This window comes from Bos indicus, chromosome 27 (genome assembly GCF_029378745.1).
Source record: "Bos indicus isolate NIAB-ARS_2022 breed Sahiwal x Tharparkar chromosome 27, NIAB-ARS_B.indTharparkar_mat_pri_1.0, whole genome shotgun sequence".
Classification (NCBI taxonomy): Eukaryota; Metazoa; Chordata; class Mammalia; order Artiodactyla; family Bovidae; genus Bos; species Bos indicus.
In genome coordinates, this window is record NC_091786.1 from 37,914,215 (window position 1) to 37,932,850 (window position 18,636).

Consider the following 18,636-nt stretch of genomic DNA (forward strand, 5'->3'; position numbering starts at 1 on the left):
GAGTCTCCTGGAGTCCAGCACAGCAGCCCCTGCTCAAGTTTTTGGTCCATCCTCCAAACCAGATTCTTCACTTAAACCCTAGTAAATCATTGAACAGAGCGATGGCAGACACCTCAGCAGAGGAAAGAAAATCAATGCTTTAACAATCCACCTGTCACTGCCTGGAGAGGGGGGGATGTTGGTGACAGCTGGAAGGCTCTGAAGAGGTTCCTTATTCCCCAGAGGGCTTGGTGGTGCTGGCTCTAATCTTTACACGCCTCATCACTAACCTAGCCTCCATGGGGGCCTCCATCTTCCCAGGGGGACTGTCATTTGACATGGATGGAGGAGGCTTGACCAATGACTTGTACCCACATATGCGTGGGTGCCCGGTTAGCTATGTATTGACCACCTCCATCGCTTTGCCACGTTTTGGGGGCAGCACACTGACACTTTTTCATTCCTTTGGGAAACGCTTGCTTCCCCCCCCCTGTTTCCCAAATCACAATTGAGTTCCTGTGGGGACCTCATCACGAGGTAACTCACTCAAGGGTGTGGGGGCTGGGGGCCGAGCCACCGACGTCTCAGGGCATCCTTGGAAGAGGGATGACCTCGCCTGGGCTGGGGGCCATCGAAGCACCCCCAAGAAGCATCCCCAGGAGCCAGCAGTCTGGCAGCCAGCCTGCTTCCTGCAGGCAAACAGGTGCCTGCCTCCGGGACCGCTGCCCTGTGCCCGCAAGTCCTCGGCCTGGGGACTTACAGCGCTCCGCTTGGCCAGGCGGTGGAAGGGGCACCTGGAGCCAGAGGGCTGCGTTTTAGCTCTGGTCCTGCCTTGGCGCAGCCGCGAGGCCTCTGCAGACGGGATGGCAGGTGGAGAGGCGGCCTTCTCCAGCAGGACACTGGCCTTCCCGAGTCTCCATCATTGTACCGGGGTTCAAGATACCCCCAAACTCCGCCTCACGCAGAAAACCTACAAGTCCAGGGCACCCGTGGCCCCGAAGGCATGTGTGTGCGTCGGGGGCGTTCTCAACACTCTCCTGCCTGCTTTCCACTCCGCCCCGCCACTTCCCTCCGCGGCCCCCCAGCGGCCGTCAGGGGTCCCTGCAGACCTCACTCCCCGCAGCGGCGGGGCTCGGGGCTCACCGCTTTCCGACCTTCGCGCGCGGCGAGTACACGGTCTCTTCCCGGAGGGCGTCCTAACCCCCCAGGGCCGCGTAGACGGCGACTCCGGGATTAATTCTCCCCAGCGCCGTCTGCAAAGTTTTGGTGAGTCAGTCGGCCCAGGGCTGGGAGGGCCGCCCAGAGCCGCGAGGGGCCAGACCGTTGGGAGGGAGGGGGTCCGGAAGGAGGAAGGACCACCCTTGCCGAGGAGATACCGACCCTCTCTCTCTCGGCCGGAGCCCGGCTGCCGCCTCGTCCTCGCCCCTCCCGCAACTTCTCGGGCCTCGGGCGCGCGCGGATCCGCCACCTGCGGGGTGGTCTCAGGCTCGCCCGGCGCGCGGGGACCCGCTCGGGCCGGCGCGCCCCCCGCCCCGCCCGTGGCTCGCCGCCCCCCAGCCCCAGCCCCAGCCCCGGCTCCGGGCTTGGCGGCGGCCCTGCGCTCCCCGCCCGCGGGTCCCCGGAGGCTCGGCGGCCGCCGGAGCGGGAGGTGGAGCCGAGCCCGCGGCCCCGCGCAGGAGGAGCGACCGGCGCTGGGAGCCGCTGGCAGCGCCCCGCAGTGAGTCCCGGGCCCGGCGCGGGCGCCGCGGGGGCGTCCCGGCGCCCTCCGGCTCGCCATCCCCGGGGGGCTCGCGGAGGGCAGGGCTGCGCGCAGGGGGGTCGCGCCGCAGGGAGGGGAGGGAGGGGAGAGGGGCGAGGGCGGCTGCGATCGCGAGGCGCCGCGCCCGCAGGTGGGCGCGCGGGGTCGCCGGCGAGGCTTCCCGGGAGGGGTCGGGGCGCGGCCGCGCCGGGTCCCTTTGGCTTCACCAGCCTCCGGCGGCGGCATTTAGCTGTTTAATGACTTTCTCGAACACCCACTTTAAAAGTAGCCTCTGCACGTGTCCGCGTGACCGCTTTGCTGCTCCGCGCCGAGTCGTCTTCGCTGGGATGGAGAGGGCGCGGGGGGGCGCGCCTTGGCGGCTGGTGACAGCCGGCCCTCTGGCCTGGGACCTGGGCTGGGGGCGATCGTGCGCGAGGGTCGCCGCGATCCGGGGTGCTGGGAGGAATTGCCGTGTGCGGCCCGTGGAGGGCACTGGTCTGGGGTGGGGCGGAGGTCACTCGAGGGCACTGGTCTGGGGTGGGGCGGAGGGCGGGGGTGGGTGAGGAAGGCGCTACAAAGACTCCCAAAGTTGTTTTCGCGGCGCTTCCTGCACCTGCACGGGCGTCGGGGACTTTGAAGTTATCTTTTCATCGATGAGCGAAGGGACGGGAGAGGAGGCGGCAGAACAGCGGCGTGCAAGCCGAGACGGCGAGCCCTGGGAAGCACCAATTCATGATAGAGGGGTATTTCGCAAACTCCACTTTTATTCTGATTTCAAAGCCTCGGAGTGGTTTTTACTTAATGTCATTGGAGAAGTCTAGATAATAAAGATAATTAGCTGTTCTTTCACGTCTTTTTTTTTAACTAGAAATTGAAATTCAGTTGTGCCGGATTTCTTGTATTTTGTTCACATTTTCATTCCAGAAAGTCATAATTACCGTCGCGTTACTGGCCACAATGAACGTTATGAACAAGCCGTGCGCAGCGCCGTCATGTTGCTAATTGGAAGAAGAAAAGTCTTTCAAACTTGGATATAGAAGCATAAAGCGAGAACGTGAAGCTTTAGTTTTAGAAGCGGATTTGAACACGTGTGGTATTGTTCAGGGTCTAAGTCGTGTCCGACTCTCTTGAGATCCCGTGGACAGCAGCAGGCCAGCCTCCTTGTCCTTCAGTGTCTCCCGGAGTTCGCCCAAGTTCACGTCCATTGAATCGGTGCATAATAGGATGTGAGGTGGCCTGTTGTGCTTCCAGAGAAGGTCGGTTCCTGGAAAACCAGAGATGGGCCATAACGTTTGAAATATGTGATGGTTCTTTCCATCCTGTATGTGCTCTAAAGTGTATGGTATTGAAATGCTTTAATTCTGTTCATCTTTGTGTTCCAAACTGCAAACTGTATTAATGAACTTCAAAGCAAAATCTCCAGCTTTTGGATTCGCCAGATGAAACTGAAGTGATGGGAACTTTGGCTTTGCCATCTCAGACTTCTGGTCTCCAAGCAGCCTGCCCTTTGTTAACTGTATGACCTTGGGTAAGCTCACAGCCTTGGTTTCCACTTTGTTAAAAGCCAGTAGTATCCCTCACTTTATGAAGCTGTTAGGGAAAAGGAAATAACACTTAGGGACTTACCCCTGGTGTCAGGAGCACAGTAAATGCTCCGGAAAGGTTGTCTCTTGTCTTCCTTGACTTCTAGGAACCCCTAGGTCTGGCATGTTTCGGTGTAGTTGTTTTTCATTTAAACTTCCTTCTGCCTTGCCACCTTCCTTCCCATCCATTCATTCAAGTGCCCTTGATTGAAGAACCTCAGATGCCGCCCTGTCTGGGTGTTTGGAAACAGTGGGGGTGGGCGATACTGCAGGTTTTACCTGTTAGGAGATTTCATCCTGAGGTCACAGGTTTTTCCTGTTAGGAGATTTCATCATGAGGTCACAGGTTTTTCCTGTTAGGAGATTTCATCCTGAGGTCACAGGTGGATGAGTTGTCCTTCCTAGTCTTCATGGCGCTCCAGCTCTGTCCCTGGTGTGATGGTGTCACGTTGGAAAGAAAGCACGGGAAAGTGCCCGGTGCTGGCTCTCGCTCTTAGCGTGTGTCTCCAGGCCAGCTTGGGCCTGGCAAGGTGGGGCTTCATAAATATTTGTGGCTTGAAGGACAGGATGTAATGAAGTTATTCTTCAAGTCACATTTTTTTTTTTTCCTAGTGAAAGCACCTCGGGATTCTAAATGATGGCTCGACTGTATATTCAGGCTAATAGAGGTTATTATGGAAGGCAGCTGAGGTAGACTTTATTACCTATCGATTTGCCCTGGTGGTGAAGCAGTCTTGGAAAAACTGCAAAGCCGAGTCGGAGCAGCGGCTCCACCACTAGGGGCCCCCTCTGCATAGTGTATCAGCCAGGCTGTTCTTTGCCATTATTCTGTCCTTTAATGCAGCGGTCCCCAACCTTTTTGACACCAGGGACTGATTCAGTGGGAAACAATTTTTCCACGGACTGAGGGCTGGGCAGGGGATGGTTTTGGAATGATTCAAGCGGATTACGTTTATTGTGCTCTTTATTTCTATTCTGATTACATCCGCTCCGCCTCAGATCTTCAGGCACTGGATCCTGGAGTTGGGGACCCCTGCTGTAATGTATCAATAGCAAAGGAACTGAACTTCTTGGGTTCTCCACATGGAAAAGGACAACCTTGTGTGAGAAGCATTACTGAAGGCCTAAAAAGTCTGTGCAGGTGGTCTTAAATGTCAGATTCGGTACCCTTTTAGAATAAGTTTTAAGTTAAAGGTTTAAAGGAGATTTAAGAATTGGGATTTTTGCTTTGTATATCCTTATATTCCAATATATGATTTTAAAAACTGTCTAAAAATTCAAATCTATGCATTTGGCCTAGTATTTTCAGAGTTTAGGGAGAGTATGTTTTTGGTTGAGCTTATTTTTATATTTTAATGTGCTTAATACTGCTTTGTTTCCTCAGTTGGTACTTGGAGCGCTAATAACTTGCTTCTCAAGGAATTTATTTGGCCAGCAGAAGCTGTAAGTGTCTTTTTTTAAAAGGTGGCCACATGAAATTTCACACATGAAAATATGTTTTATTATATTCTAGGAATGTACCATTGAAAAGCATTTTTCTTCTGGGAATTTTTGACAAGCCCTCTTATTTCCTGAATGAAGCTACTCAGGCTTGACACTATTGGACGATTTGAAGGTGTGTTGGTGTTTTTATTTGTCAGATGGAATTTGCTATTTGGTAGAAAAAAACACTGACAAGGTATGTAAGCAAACATGATGACCGAAAATATTGACATATTGTTTGTGAGAGAAAAAGCAAATATTGTGCTTTCAACTTTTTAGTAAAATTACAATTACAGTGACAAACTAAATACCAGTAATGGGTGAAGTAAAACTAACAACAGTTACAGAAGAGTTCAGTGCATTGCAGGCCCCAAATCTTATCGAGGGGTTTCTTCTCAGTTCAGAAAAGTCAGCAGACTTCTGATTCTGATTTTCACATGATGGAACTTTTTTATTTTTCAGTTTTTTTACTGGACGTGTTAATTTCTGCTCTGTAGCAGGGCGAGTGGGATATATATTCTTTTTATATTGTTTTCCATTATGGTTTATCATAGGCTACTGACTATAGTTCCCCTGCTATCCAGTAGGACCTTATTGTCTGCATAAAAGCCTAGATCTGCTGACCCCAGCCTCCCACTCCACCCTCCCCCAGCCCCCACCCCCTTGGCAACCACCAAGGCTGTTCTCTACGTCCGTGAGTCTGCTTCTGTTTCTTAGACATACGTTCATTTGTGTCCTATTTTAGATTCCACTTATAAGTGATATTATATGGTATTTGTCTTTCTGACTTATTTCACTTGGTGTGCTAATCTCTTGTTCCATCTCTGTTGCTGCATATGGCATTATTTCCTTCTTTTTTATGGCGGAGTAGTATTCCGATGTGTATATATATGTACCACATCTTCTTTATCCATTCATCTGTCAATGGACACTTAGGTCGCTTCTGTGTCTTGGCTATCGGGAATAGTGTTGCTATGAACAGAAGGGTGCATGTATCTTTTTGAATTGCAGTGTGTCTGGATACATGTCACGTGGCGACCCTTTAAAACCAGGCAGTCTCGTCTTTGCTGCCTTTCTGTCAAAGTCTAGATCATTACTAAGAACTGGGGAAGAGGAATAACTGCTTCGTGAAGGTCGTAGATCATTCTTATTATCCCTTCTCCACGAGTAAGCTAACGTCTGGGGGTTGTGTTTAGGATTCTGAGCACGTCACAGAGTCACCCAGATCCTGTTTGCACAACAGCTCTTCTCTGGAGCTGGGCAAGTGCTGCGGTGGCCCTCAGACATCCAGCAGTGAGGGTTCCCCATATTCACGCCCCCCCCCCTTCCCCCAAGAAGGCCTCTGAGGCTCAGCCACAGCGATGTGTGTGTAGAGCCGTGTGCAGAGCGTTTGTGTTTGGTCTGGAGCCCCGGAGTTGACCAAGATGGGTCAGCTCCTCCCACTCCTCCCCGGGGTGGGAGGAGCCGCCTGTTTACACCTGGGAGTCTTTTTTTAGGAAGTTGCGCCTGGGTGGTGCTGGGTGTACGGAAACAGCACCGCTAGAGTTGGCAAAGAAAAGTTTGTTTGGATCTTGTGACGTAGTGGCACTTTGCTTTGCTGCACAGATCATTTTAGTCGCTGTTTTCAGATAGTGGGAAACATAACGTCTGGTTATCCCGGGGTCGTGTCTGATCCTTTGTTTCCTTTCCACACCCAGGGATATTTGAGTTGACGGAGGAAGAGGGAAGCGGGAAACAGGGAGGAGGGGGATGGGAGCTGTCTGTTTACACTGGACACCGAGGCACGTGGGCACACGCCGTTCAACTTGATATTAGCGGCCATTCAAAAGAACCCGCCCGCCAGTGCAGGAGATGCAAGAGATGCAGGTTCAATCCCTGGGTCGGGAAGATCCCCTGGAGGACGAAATGGCAACTCACTCCAGTATTCTTGCCTGGGAAATCCCATGGACAGAGGAATCTGGTGGGCTGCAAAGAGTCGGACATACCTGAGGGACTGAGCAGAGCACAACACCCTGGTGCTTGGGGGAAATCCGCATCTACTCCGTTAATGAACTTACTAAGGTGACGGCCTTTGACCTAGGTGCTGGGTACTCGCAAAGGTGACCTTCTGCTTCTGTCTCCCGCCCTTTAGAAACTTGCTTCAGTTGTGTGTCCACTGACATCTGTGAACAGGCTGCTGCCATTCCAGAAGATGCCCTGTGAGCTGGAGCATCTGTGCCAGGTTGCACAGTGTGGGAAACAGAGTGTGACCTCAGCCTGCTCCCCTCCTGCGGGGCACTCTTTTGGGGGCACAGGCTGCACAACTGAGTGAGAGGCTTACACCTGTTCAAGCAGTTAGAACAGTGCCGGCACCTGGTTGATGAGAGATGTACCATCACTAATGCTGGTGGTTGCTATTATTTATTCCTGATAGCATTGCTTTCAGGGTAGAGCATGCGGGTAGGCACAGCATCTGGAACAGAGGATTCAGGTGAGCTTAGTGCTTTTAATAATGTGTGCAGAAGCAAGTGATTCATTCATTTCCGATTTCTTGCTGCATTTCCATTATAGTTCTTCTCTTCATATGACAAAAATGTCTCACACAGAGCCCTTAACCACGTGGCAGCCTCTCTCCTAAATGCGGGCCAGGAGTTACTCATTTTGCCAGCACAGCAACCTTCGAAAGACACACTCTTATTATCTGCATTTTGCAGATGAGAGAACCAGGATGTAGAGAGGCGAGTTACCTGCACAAGGGCAGCTCAGGTGGCGGCCTGGGCCGTGGGTCCATGTCTCCCACTCTGTGCTCTTTTCCAGCATCAGTACTCCTTGAATTGGTAGCTCAGAAAACGTCTTCGTGTCCTGAGGGTTAGCAAAATGTGAAAACATTGATTTTCCTTAGATTCTTGTGTTTGTATCCTTTTCTAGACCCGATGGAGCACGATGATAAATAAACTGTTATCAGCAGGTCTGCTTCAGCGCTTTTTATTTGTGGATCCTTTTATGTGGCTTTTCCTAGTAGCTTGAAACACAACGCAGTGCGGCACAACTTGGTTCTGCACAACATTCAGCGTCTTAACAAGGCGCTTCGTAGGTGTGGTGTGAGCGGGATGTAGGGATAAAATCCAGCGTGTGGGTGGCAGAGTATTCAGGTGTGAAGGCTGCAGTCAACCACTCATGCATTCACTTAACAGAAACTTCTCACCTCTTTTCTGAAGGTGCTCTGCCAGACACCGAAGAGACGGCAAAGGTGTGGAAGGCTGCAGGGCAGAGGAAAGCGCCAGGCCTTTCGGTGGGGGGGCGCTGCTGGGGTTGGATCTCAGCTGTGTTGCTCACTGACCAGGGGTCTGGGTCCCATCGGTGGACATGTCTGAAGCTTAGTTTCTTGTATGTGTGTATGTACATAATGGAGAATGTATGTATGTATGTATGAATGTATGTACATAACGGGGAATGTATGTAGGTGTGTATGTACATAATGGGGAATGTATGTCTGTATGCATGTATGTACACAATGGGGAATGTATGTATGTACATAATGGGAAATATATGTATGTATGTATGTACATAATGGGGAAGGTATATATGCATGCATGTATGTACATAATGAAGAATGGATGGATGGATGGATGGATGTATACAATGGACAATGTATGTATGCATGCATGTACACAATGGGGAATGTATGTATGTACACAATGGAGAATGTATGTATGTATGTACATAACGGAATGTACATATGTACGTATGTACGTGATGGGGAATGTATGTATGCATGTACATAATGGGGAATGTGTATATGCATGTATGTACGTGATGGGGAATGTATGTATGTGTGTATGTACATGATGGGGAATGTATGTGTGTATGTGTGTACGTGATGAGGAACCTATGTGTGTATGTGTGTATATATCATAATGGGGAATGATAGTACTCTGTTGGCTGTTGCAGAAATTAAATGAGATGCATGGGGAAGGCATGAGACCCCTAGAAGTGGGTAGTCCTGACCCACAGTGGTGTCTGCCTCTTTGCCTTTCCCACCTGTCTCTTCTCCTCCCATTCCCCCATTATGGGGGGTGGTAGAGATAAAGATGCTTAGCATCCCAGGTCGAATGACTCAGAATCTTCCTTCTGGCTCTCCTTGTGGGGCTGGGACAGACCGGGCACCTAGTGACCTGTGAGCTGGTCCCGTGTAGGGCTTCGGCCATGTGGGGTTGCTACCCAGGAGCCCTGAGGAGGATGAATTCCAGGGATCCAGGGCGGCTTGGAGCCCAGGATAGGCGACTAGGGGTCCAGGGATGAGGATGAGGGTCTTTTGGAGGAGCAGCCAAGAACTGGGGTCTCAGGAAAATTGGAACAAGCCACATCTGAATTTGAGAGTGGCTCAGTGGAAGGGGTCTGGGATCTGGGTGAAGGGGAGGCAGAAACGTGAGCAGCTTGTTTTCAGGGTCACGAGGGTGGTCAGGCGGCTCAGATGTATGGGCCGGCGGCTGTGCAGAGGCGCGAGGAGTGGCGTGCAGCCCCCCCAGACTGCCCCCCCTGTGCTGCAGGGCCGGCTACAGACTCCCAGCTCCCTGGCCTCCCTCTGCAGGGTTTTTCCAGGAGCACCGCAGCCTCTCCCAGCAAACAGCCAAGTCAGAATGATTAGTTGTTGCCAGTTTCCACTCCAGGCCTTCAAGGGCTCACTGGTATAACAAGAGAATAAGCCTTTGCTTATTCCAGTTGGGGATTCGGTTAAACACACCCAGATCTGTTCCTGGTGAGGCAGGGTGCCAGGCTCAAGGGGCGCCGGTCAGGGTCCTCCTGGTGTTTCTGTAGCGTGGGCTGTGTTGTCAGGTTGGGGGTGTTTTCGGGGAGATGTTCCCAGTGGTTTTATGATAATGGGCCGCCTTGTTTGGTGTCCCGGGGTAGATGCCATGTGTGGTAAGGATGGAATGCAGGCTTCACAAAATCATTACAGTCTGGGAACGGCACCTCAGCCAGGGAGCAGGAGCCCTGACTCATTTGTCCTGCATTGGCACATGGTCATAAACCAGCGCTTCTGTGGATAAGCAAACAGAACCTGCCCAGGTGCAAGAGAAGCTTGATTCAGGGTTTAAAAAAAAATTCAAAGAAGGTTTAAAAAGGTACTGAATCAGGGAACCGTTTGTTTAAAGCAAGCTACTGTAGTTTTCAAAAGCCCATTTAATAGAATTAATAGCGTGTATTGAAACAAACAAGCAGACTTTAAAAAAGCTACAGAAGGTTAGCTTTGTGGGGAGCAGAGGAATCCTGCTCATGAAATCCAGATTGGTTCCCGAGGTTCTTGGAGAGCTGAGTGGAATGGATGTTTCCTGATCGCTCTAGTAAGTGAGACCCAAGAGATGTGGGTTCAGTCCCTGGGTCGGGAAGATCCCCTGGAGAGGGAAATGGCAACCCACTCCAGTATCCCTGCCTGGAGAGTCCCATGGACAGAGGAGGTTGGCGGGCTACAGTCCATGGGGTCACAGGGAGTCAGACGTGACTGAGTGAGTGTGCACGCACACACACACACACACACACACACACACACTGGTAAGCGACAATGTCTGGGAGAAAGTAGGCTGAGCGATGAGGCAGCACCTTGGGGGTGGACCTGGGCCTTGGAGCCCATTCATCCAGGTTCCTACTCCACCCTTTCTTAACTGTGCTCCTGGGCAAGTCACTGCATTTCTCTAGGTCTCAGTTTTCTCATCTGTAAAATGAAGATAATATTGGCCAGCTGGCAGATGGATTTAGACAATGTTGGTAGACTACTTGGCATGTGGTGGAGATGTGGTGGTGTCAGCTGCTGTGAGTACAGAGCTGCTCGGGGAGGAAGGCGGGAGGGAAGACGGGGGCCAGGAGCTCCTGCGTCCACCCGGGGCCTGTTGCACTCTTGTCTAAAGTTCTAGGGGATTCTACCCCAGGGTGTCCTGATTCTCCACTGTGTACATGTCCCGATGGTAAGGTGTCTGGGGGTAGACTCTGACCCCGTGAAACTGCCCTTGATGTCTCCATGTAGGTCACGGTCTTAGGCCAAGAGGGGCAAGACCATGACTGGGTCTTGTTGTTAAAGAAGGAACGCCTAGGGACTTCCCTAGGGGTCCAGTGGTTAAGAATCCGCCTTGCAATGCAGGGGACGCCGGTTTGATCGAGGTTGGGTAACTAAGATCCCATGTGCCAAGGGACAGCTAAGCCCATGCACCACAATTACCCGAGCCCTTGCAACACACCTGGAGTCCATGCCCTGCAGTGAAAGATCCCACGTGAAGCAACTAAGACCCAATGCAGCCAAGTAAGTAAATATTTAAAAAATGGAAAGAATGGCTAGTGTCTCTTGGCTATTTCAACGAGCTGCCCAAAGGATAGTAGCAGGCCCTATCTTGTTTCCTATCTACTCTACATACGGATGGGTAGAAAATAAATACTTTTCAGACATCATAGACATAAATCACTCAAAATACCCAGGGTATCTTTGGCTGTCTTCTGTGTGTAAAAGTGAGATTTATTTACAGATGTGTGTGGCTACATAAGGGGCTTCCCAGGTGGCTCAGTGGTAAAGAATCCACCTGCCAATACAAGAGACTCAGGAGACATGGGTTCAATCCCTAGCTCGGGAAGATCCCCTGGAGGAAGAAATGGCAGCCCACTGCAGTATTTTTGCCTGGGAAATCTCATGGACAGAGGAGCCTGGTGGGCAACAGTCCATGGGGTCACAAAGAGTTGCACACAACTGAGCAACTGAGCACACGTGTGTGCCTATGTGATGAGAAGCCAGCAGAGGAGAAGTGTTTGGGGGGGTATTTCTTTGGATGTACCTGTGACATGCAAACTCTTGCATCTGAAGCGTGTTCTTTGGTTGGGAGAGTCCTTCCTTGATGCTGGGAAGGACTGAAGGTGGGAGGAGAAGGGGATGACAGATGGTTGGATGGCATCACTGACTCAATGGACATGAATTTGGGCAAACTTCTGGAGTTGGTGATGGACAGGGAAGCCTGGCGTGCTGCAGTCCATGGGGTCACAAAGAGTCGGACACGACTGAGCAACTGAACTGAACTGAATTTTATGTCTTTTCACTGAACTTGTGGCCCATAGGTTTCTGGGCCAGAATGATGAGAGAGAGCTCAATTTACAGAGTTTTTCTTTGTTTTGTTTCTCTCCTCCTCATGGCATGCGAAGTCACTTCAATCGTGTCCGACTCACTGCAACCCCATGGACTGTAGCCTGCCAGGCTCCTCTGTCTGTGGGATTCTGCAGGTGAGAATACTGGAGTGGGTTGCCATCCCCTCCTCCAGGAGATCTTCCAGATCCAGGGTTCTAGCCCAGGTCTTTTAGGTCTCCTGCATTGGGAGGCGTGTTTTTTACCACGAGCGCCACCGGGGAAGCCCTGTGTACACAGCTTGCTTCAGAAGGACTCTAGATTGACAGAGAGAGGATTCCCCAGGTGACTGACTCTGTGACCATGAGCAGGTTCTTAATCCCTGAAGTAGGAATTTGATCATGGAGACTCAGGGGCCATTTGAATCAAAGCAGTGAAGTGGGTGGACTGTGAACGGCTCCATCAGTCAGATTCGAGGCTGAAGCCAGAACCCAGGCTTACAACTAGCTCCTCCCTTGGATCATGTGAGCCGATCCCACATCTTGGGCCTTGGGTTGTCTCAAAAACGAGTTTTCTTTGTATAGAGGGTATTATTCGCTGATGTAAAAAAAAAATCCTGAGTGTGTTTTTCTATGACTATCCTTGGGTATACAGGAGAATTTATCCAGCTTCCCTGGAATCACCTTTTTCTCTTCCTCCAACAGTGAGTCTGGACCATTGCCTGGGCTGTCATTAGCCTCCTCAGGGCCTTTATGCCGAGCACAAGTCGCATGTTCTGATAGAAGTGCTGGGGAGGCGGGAGGAGATGCAGGATCTAGACGCGTCTGCTCTCCTGAAAGCACCGGGAAGTGATGGTTGGGTCTGTGTGGAGGGTGCTGCCTGGGGTGGAGGTGTGTGGGAGGCACCAGCTTTTAGAAACTCTCTTCCCTGGTCTCTGTAAGTGATTTCGTGACCGTTTCATTATTTGCGAGGGGGGCAAATGTAATGCCAATGTGAGGTGGACAGGCATAATTGCAACTCTTAAATCACTTAGGAATGAGAGTCAGAGAATGAATGGAGAGGCTTTGACTAAAGTCTAGCCATCCACTATGAGAATAATGCCTGGCACCAGTCTGTCTACACGAACTAAAAATCTTTGAAATGGCAAAACCGTGCATCTGAAGGGAGCACTTGGATTCTGGAGGATTTGTCGACTTCATTTAACGGTCTTATCAGTGACTTTTTGGAGTTGGAAGTCTTTTTGGGGGGGACCACCGCTTAGCAAGCATACATCAAGAGAAATGTTATCTCTCAGATCAGTTAGACCAACAGTATTTTGCAGAAATAAGAGCACATTTGAGATCATTTGGACTATCTCCTGGTTTTCCGAACAGAAAGAAGCCCAGCGAGGGCTTGTCTAAGATGACCCAGGTGCTAAGTGGAATGACACTGTCGAGAATGGAGCCCAGGTTGCGTGTCTCCATCTTGCTGGTCGCTATGGGCCGGCCATGCAGTCTCCTTGGGCACCAGGCCGGCTGGCAGGTAGTTTTAGGTGCCCTGACAGTGATGACACCTGTACAACTCTCAGGTGTTCCTGAATTTGGTTAGGGAGCTCCTTTTGAGTGCCTGGCACTGTTCTCGGTGCTAGAGATATACGTAGGTAAGAAGACAAGGGTTTCTGACCTCAAGGAGCCCACAGTCGCGTGAAATACGAAGATGGGATATACTGTCAAGCCGCGGCTGAGTGACACATGGAACATCATCCCTGGGATGGTGAGCTCTCAGTGCCTGCTTCAAGATCAACAGGACTCGTTTTTATTTCCTGTTGATTTTACAGCATCAGAAGTGGGAATGATGGCCATACACTTCATGAATCGAATTGACTGAACGATTCCAGCTTTATCCGGAGCCGTTCTGTACACATCCAGCGAGAGGTTTAAAATTTGAAACCCTCTGTCCTCTGCACTTGAAACGCATGGTCTTTCTGGAAACACTTGGTAAGAATAGTTCTGGATGAGTTTGTTTATGGACACAAATCAAAAATCGGATTGTTTATGCCAAAGAGGAATAAAATGCAAATATGGGTGTCACTGAAGCTACATCAGGTTGAATAATAGTTTTTAAATTAAATTGAGGCCCATTTTTTCCCCACCATGAGTGCAGAAGCAGCAGAAGCTTAGGAAGAAATCTACTTAGGTACTCTGTAGTATCCGAAGCACTTTATTTGTGGAAATTTTTGAAACTTCTATGAAAATACAGGAAGAACCAAGATTCAGGTAGACCAGATGCCGTGGCAGGACAGGGGACGTGGCAGGGAGACCCAGCATTTTCATGAAAGCCTGTTTGGCACTGTAGCTCCTGCGTCCAGGCGAGGCACCCCCGCGGCACCAGGCCTGATGCAGCAGCGGCCTTGTGTCCTTTTTGGATAAGACTGCAGGCCCTTGGAGCATGGGGACTGCAGTTCATGCAGTTGTTGTTTGATGCCCTGCGAGCAGCGTGGCTCAGTGTGTAGACAACGGAAGGAAGGTTCTCTGCAAACACACATGAAATGAACAGAGACATCAACTTGAAATCCACAGGGCTGGGAAGAAACTGTGTTCACAAACAGGACAAGTTACCTTCCAGGATCCTTGCATGTGCGTGTAAAGCTGACCTTGGAGAAACCAAACAGATGACCCGCCCTTCAAAATCCCTTTTAGTATCACATGCTGTTTTTAAGCGTGCTGTCTCTAACTCTGTTCCCACATACTGTTTGCTATCTTGGTGTTTTCTTGCAAGCTACCTGTAAACCAATTATGCATTCATAATCTTGCGGCAGGCTGGCTGGATTTAATAGAGTCAGGAAGGCTTCCAGCACATTAAGTGTTCTTGAAGGTAATAAAAAGGAGGACTAATTATCTCGCTGAAGTGATTATAAGAGAAACGTTGGAGATCTTGACTCATGGGGATTTTGACAGCAGTCAGAATGGTTAAGACACTTTGAGAAATGGCAGAGCTGACTTGTTTCAACCAAGTGATTTCCTCACATCTATGATGTGGGTGTATCTGTAGTCCACTGAGCAAGCGGGCAGGCTGAAAAATGCATGGTATGGCCGGGGTGCAGCGGTGATTGGAAAGTGTGTGCCTGGTGCCCCCGTGAGAGACTATGAAGTTTTGCCTTGAATGATGGTACCTCTCCTGCAGCCATCTGTCTTGCTCTTTAATAAGCAGTATTCCTTATCAAGCCTGATTTGTGTACATTGATTACACCATTACACTCGTTAAATATTAAAGTGTTTTCCCCCTTGTGTGAAGTCTAATTAGGCAAAGTGCTCAGCACAAGCCTGGCATTATCATTCAGAGTAATAGCCTGGTCATTACATGTGACATACCTCAGCTTCCTGGATCGTTTGTCTTTTCTTTGTCCCTCCTATCAGAGTGCCCGTGTACCATATATAATGCAGCAAAGTCTGATGGAGGGTTCAGCACCATCAGGCCATTAAGAAAGGTCCTGCTACAAAGATTATGAGATCTTTTAAAAATGAGTGGAGTGATGTATTGTCTATAGTCAGCATTGTTTCATGAATTGGGCTTCTGGACAGATATTTCTGATGAAACTAATTTTTACTGAATTGATGAATTGTAAAATAGCTTTAAAGGCTAAAAATAAAAGCGACAGTGTTGTTTGGAAGAGAAAACCCGTCAGTATTATAGTTGCACTTTATACATGCTGCAGACAAAAAGAATAATTTTAGGTGTCAATCAGTGTCTCCTGATAGTCCAATGGGGTGGTTCACTACTTACTTTTAAAAGCGTATTTATTTATTTGGCTGTACTGGGTCTTGGTTGCAGCTTGTGAACTCTTTATTTGTGGCATGTGGAATCTAGTTCCCTGACCAGGGGTGGAACCCAGGCCCCCCTCCATTGAAATTGTGGAGTCTTTAGCCACTGGAAGTCCCCATTACTTACTTTTTCAGCTTATTTCTTCTGTGCAGTCTTTTTTCAGAAGTTAATTTGCGTTGTGGATTTCATAGCCAAACACTTTGTCCGTATGAGGCCAAAGGTAAGATTATGGATCAGGCTAGTGTCTCTAAGTTATCCACATCATTATGAGACGATCCCTGTAATGAACGTTGTCTTTTTTGGAAGGGTTACAGTACTTCTTCAGTATTTACCTTTCTAAAAAAACCCACAGTCTGTTGTGAGCATGTGCACACACAGGCACACACACGTGCAAAGTGTACTCTGGGGTTGATGGGTATGAACCAGCAATAGGCCTGGTTTACTGCTTACTCTTCTCAGGGAGAAAAGCTTTTAAGGCCCGTTTCACGTGATGTGTGCTTACCAGGCTATTCACATGATGTGTGCTTACCAGGCTAATAGGTTTTTCCCTCTCTTGGTCCCAGCAGCTCGTGTAGGAGCTTTGAAAGCACCTTTTCCCCTTCGCAACTGCAAATAGCACTCGCCCTGCCTGCCCTTTACGCATTCTGGAAAGAAAGCAGCCTGTATCGCCTTGAAGTGAGAGTTATTTTGAGTTGTTTTTGAATGCGGTCAACTCAAAATGAAATTTAGCTCCAAGTTAAAATATGGATATAAAGATCAAAGAATGGAAGGGAACTCACAGGTTGTCTGGTGTAACTTTTCTGCTTCCTGCGTGGGGATGCCGGTGCAGAGAGGTCGGCCCTCCTCAAGGTCACGGGTGTTAGCAGGGGTCCTGCATCCCTGCATTTGTCTCCAGGCCTGATGACAAGTCTCCCAAGGTGACCCTCCGGCCAGAGTCCATCTCCTTGCCCTTCACAGGAGTGGTTATATCTGAGCTTTGGGTTAGAAAGGTCTTGAAGGAAAGCTTACTGCCTTTTAACCAGCTCAAGGCAGAACCCATCTGGGGTCACAGAAGAACTTATATTTTGTATCTGCTAATTGCCATCTTCCTAGAAATGGAGAACTGGAGGCCAATGTCTCCCTCTGAGTGGTTCTGAGTTCAGTCGGGGGTGGGTAGGGACACAGCTGTCTGCTCTGCCGGGATGATGGTCCAGGAGAAGGTGGCTTGCTGCTCGGCCGACCCGGGGCTCATCTGGGGAGTCGGGTTCTCTGTTCCGGAAGCCCAGGGTTTGGTCTTCGTCAGCCTGCGGTGGAGTCATCAGGCCTGAGTAAGTCATTTCACCAACACGCCAAGGCACGGAGGTTCGATAACCTTGACGAATGACTGTCTTGGTGGTTGGTAAGAGGCCTGGTGGTTAAGCACGTGGGGTCTGAAGCCTAACGTACTTGAGTTCAACTAGCTTCCAGGTATGGGGTTTAAGCAAGTTACCTTAGCCCCTGAGCCTCCAGTGTTTGGTCTGTAAGCTGGGAGTCGTAGCAAACATTTCTATTGTTCTCACTCTGTGACGTCTGCCGTCTCAGTGGCTCAGGACCATTAACTAGTGGGGTCTCCACAGCAACCCCAGGAGGTGGGTACTGAAGTTCTGTGAATCGCTCACGATGCCAGCTTTTAAGGGGTGAAGCGAGTAGGATTTGGATCTTGGAGCCGGTTGCTCTGAGCTCCCTCCTCTGCTGCCTCTCAGTCAGATTAACTTGACTGTGAGGATCAGGTGAGATAAGCTGCCCTCGCTGATGGTTAGAGAGCTGGCGTCACCTTAGCAATAGCAACAGGAAAATCTCCGTGATCAGTACCTTCTTTGCCCTTCAAGGAGCTCCCAGAAACCAGATCATAATCAGATCTGTATTTGCTTTGGCAAATACAAAAGTCATGCAGAGAGAGCTCAGGAGCCTTGACCGAATGTTCCTCAGTGTGGACGGTGTTGGGGACAGCCAGAGCCGGGGGGCTGAGCAGATGGCCCAGACTCCTTTCCAGCTTGCGGGGCCTGGAGACTTTCTCCCCTCGGGTGGCTCCAGGGTCGCAGACAGCAGCTGTGACTTGTTTGCTCTCATCTATCACTGCCGCAGCACTGACCTCCGCCACTGAGGTCAGCAGTGACACGCACGCCTCCGAGGCCACCAATGGAAGGGTCATACTTTGACCGGCTTGCTCCACTTTGTATCATGTTCATAGCCTTGTTACCAATTGCAGGCTCACGTCCAGATCGTTTGCTGTGGAGTTTACATGTTACGCTGTGCCTGCCACTTCCTTTTAAATTCATTCAGTTCAGTTCAGTTCAGTCACTCAGTTGTGTCCGACTCTTTGCGACCCCATGAATCGCAGCACGCCAGGCTTCCCTGTCCATCACCATCTCCCGGAGTTCACTTAGACTCACGTCCATCGAGTCAGTGATGCCATCCAGCCATCTCATCCTCTGTCGTCCCCTTCTCCTCCTGCCCCCAATCCCTCCCAGCATCAGAGTCTTTTCCAATGAGTCAACTCTTCGCATGAGGAGGCCAAAGTACTGGAGTTTCAGCTTTAGCATCATTCCTTCCAAAGAACACCCAGGACTGATCTCCTTTAGAATGGACTGGTTGGATCTCCTTGCAGTCCAGGGGACTCTCAAGAGTCTTCTCCAACAACACAGTTCAAAAGCATCAATTCTTCGGTGCTCAGTTTTCTTCACAGTCCAATTCTCACATCCATACATGACCACTGGAAAAACCATAGCCTTGACTAGTCTTCATTCATTAGTCGATAAATACATGCACATTTAAACATTCGTGTCCCTTTTAGCTTGTAATAACAAAGCGAATGGCTGTCCAGGGAGCATCTAGCACTTTCCCTCTGAAGCCCCCACATGTGCTTCTGGGTCAGATTCCCTGCCTTCCTCCCGACCCACCCCCACCCAGGGCTAACTGCGCTTCCAAATATTGTGTTAATCGTCTCTTTGCTTTAT

General features: G+C 50.1%; 1 protein-coding gene across 2 annotated transcripts in view; it reads left to right on the forward strand.

Moving 5' to 3' along the window:
• Positions 1-1,065: 1,065 nt before the first annotated feature.
• The window catches only part of CSGALNACT1 (chondroitin sulfate N-acetylgalactosaminyltransferase 1), a 339,116-nt gene continuing 321,545 nt past the window's right edge, over positions 1,066-18,636 (forward strand). Inside the window, exon 1 of one of the 2 annotated variants that reach the window (XM_070781517.1) lies at positions 1,066-1,245. The gene's annotated coding sequence lies outside the window, so the exon portion shown is untranslated. Of the gene's footprint in view, positions 1,246-1,641; positions 1,697-18,636 lie in introns of those variants that run through there. The other variant, XM_070781520.1, reaches the window with a different exon arrangement.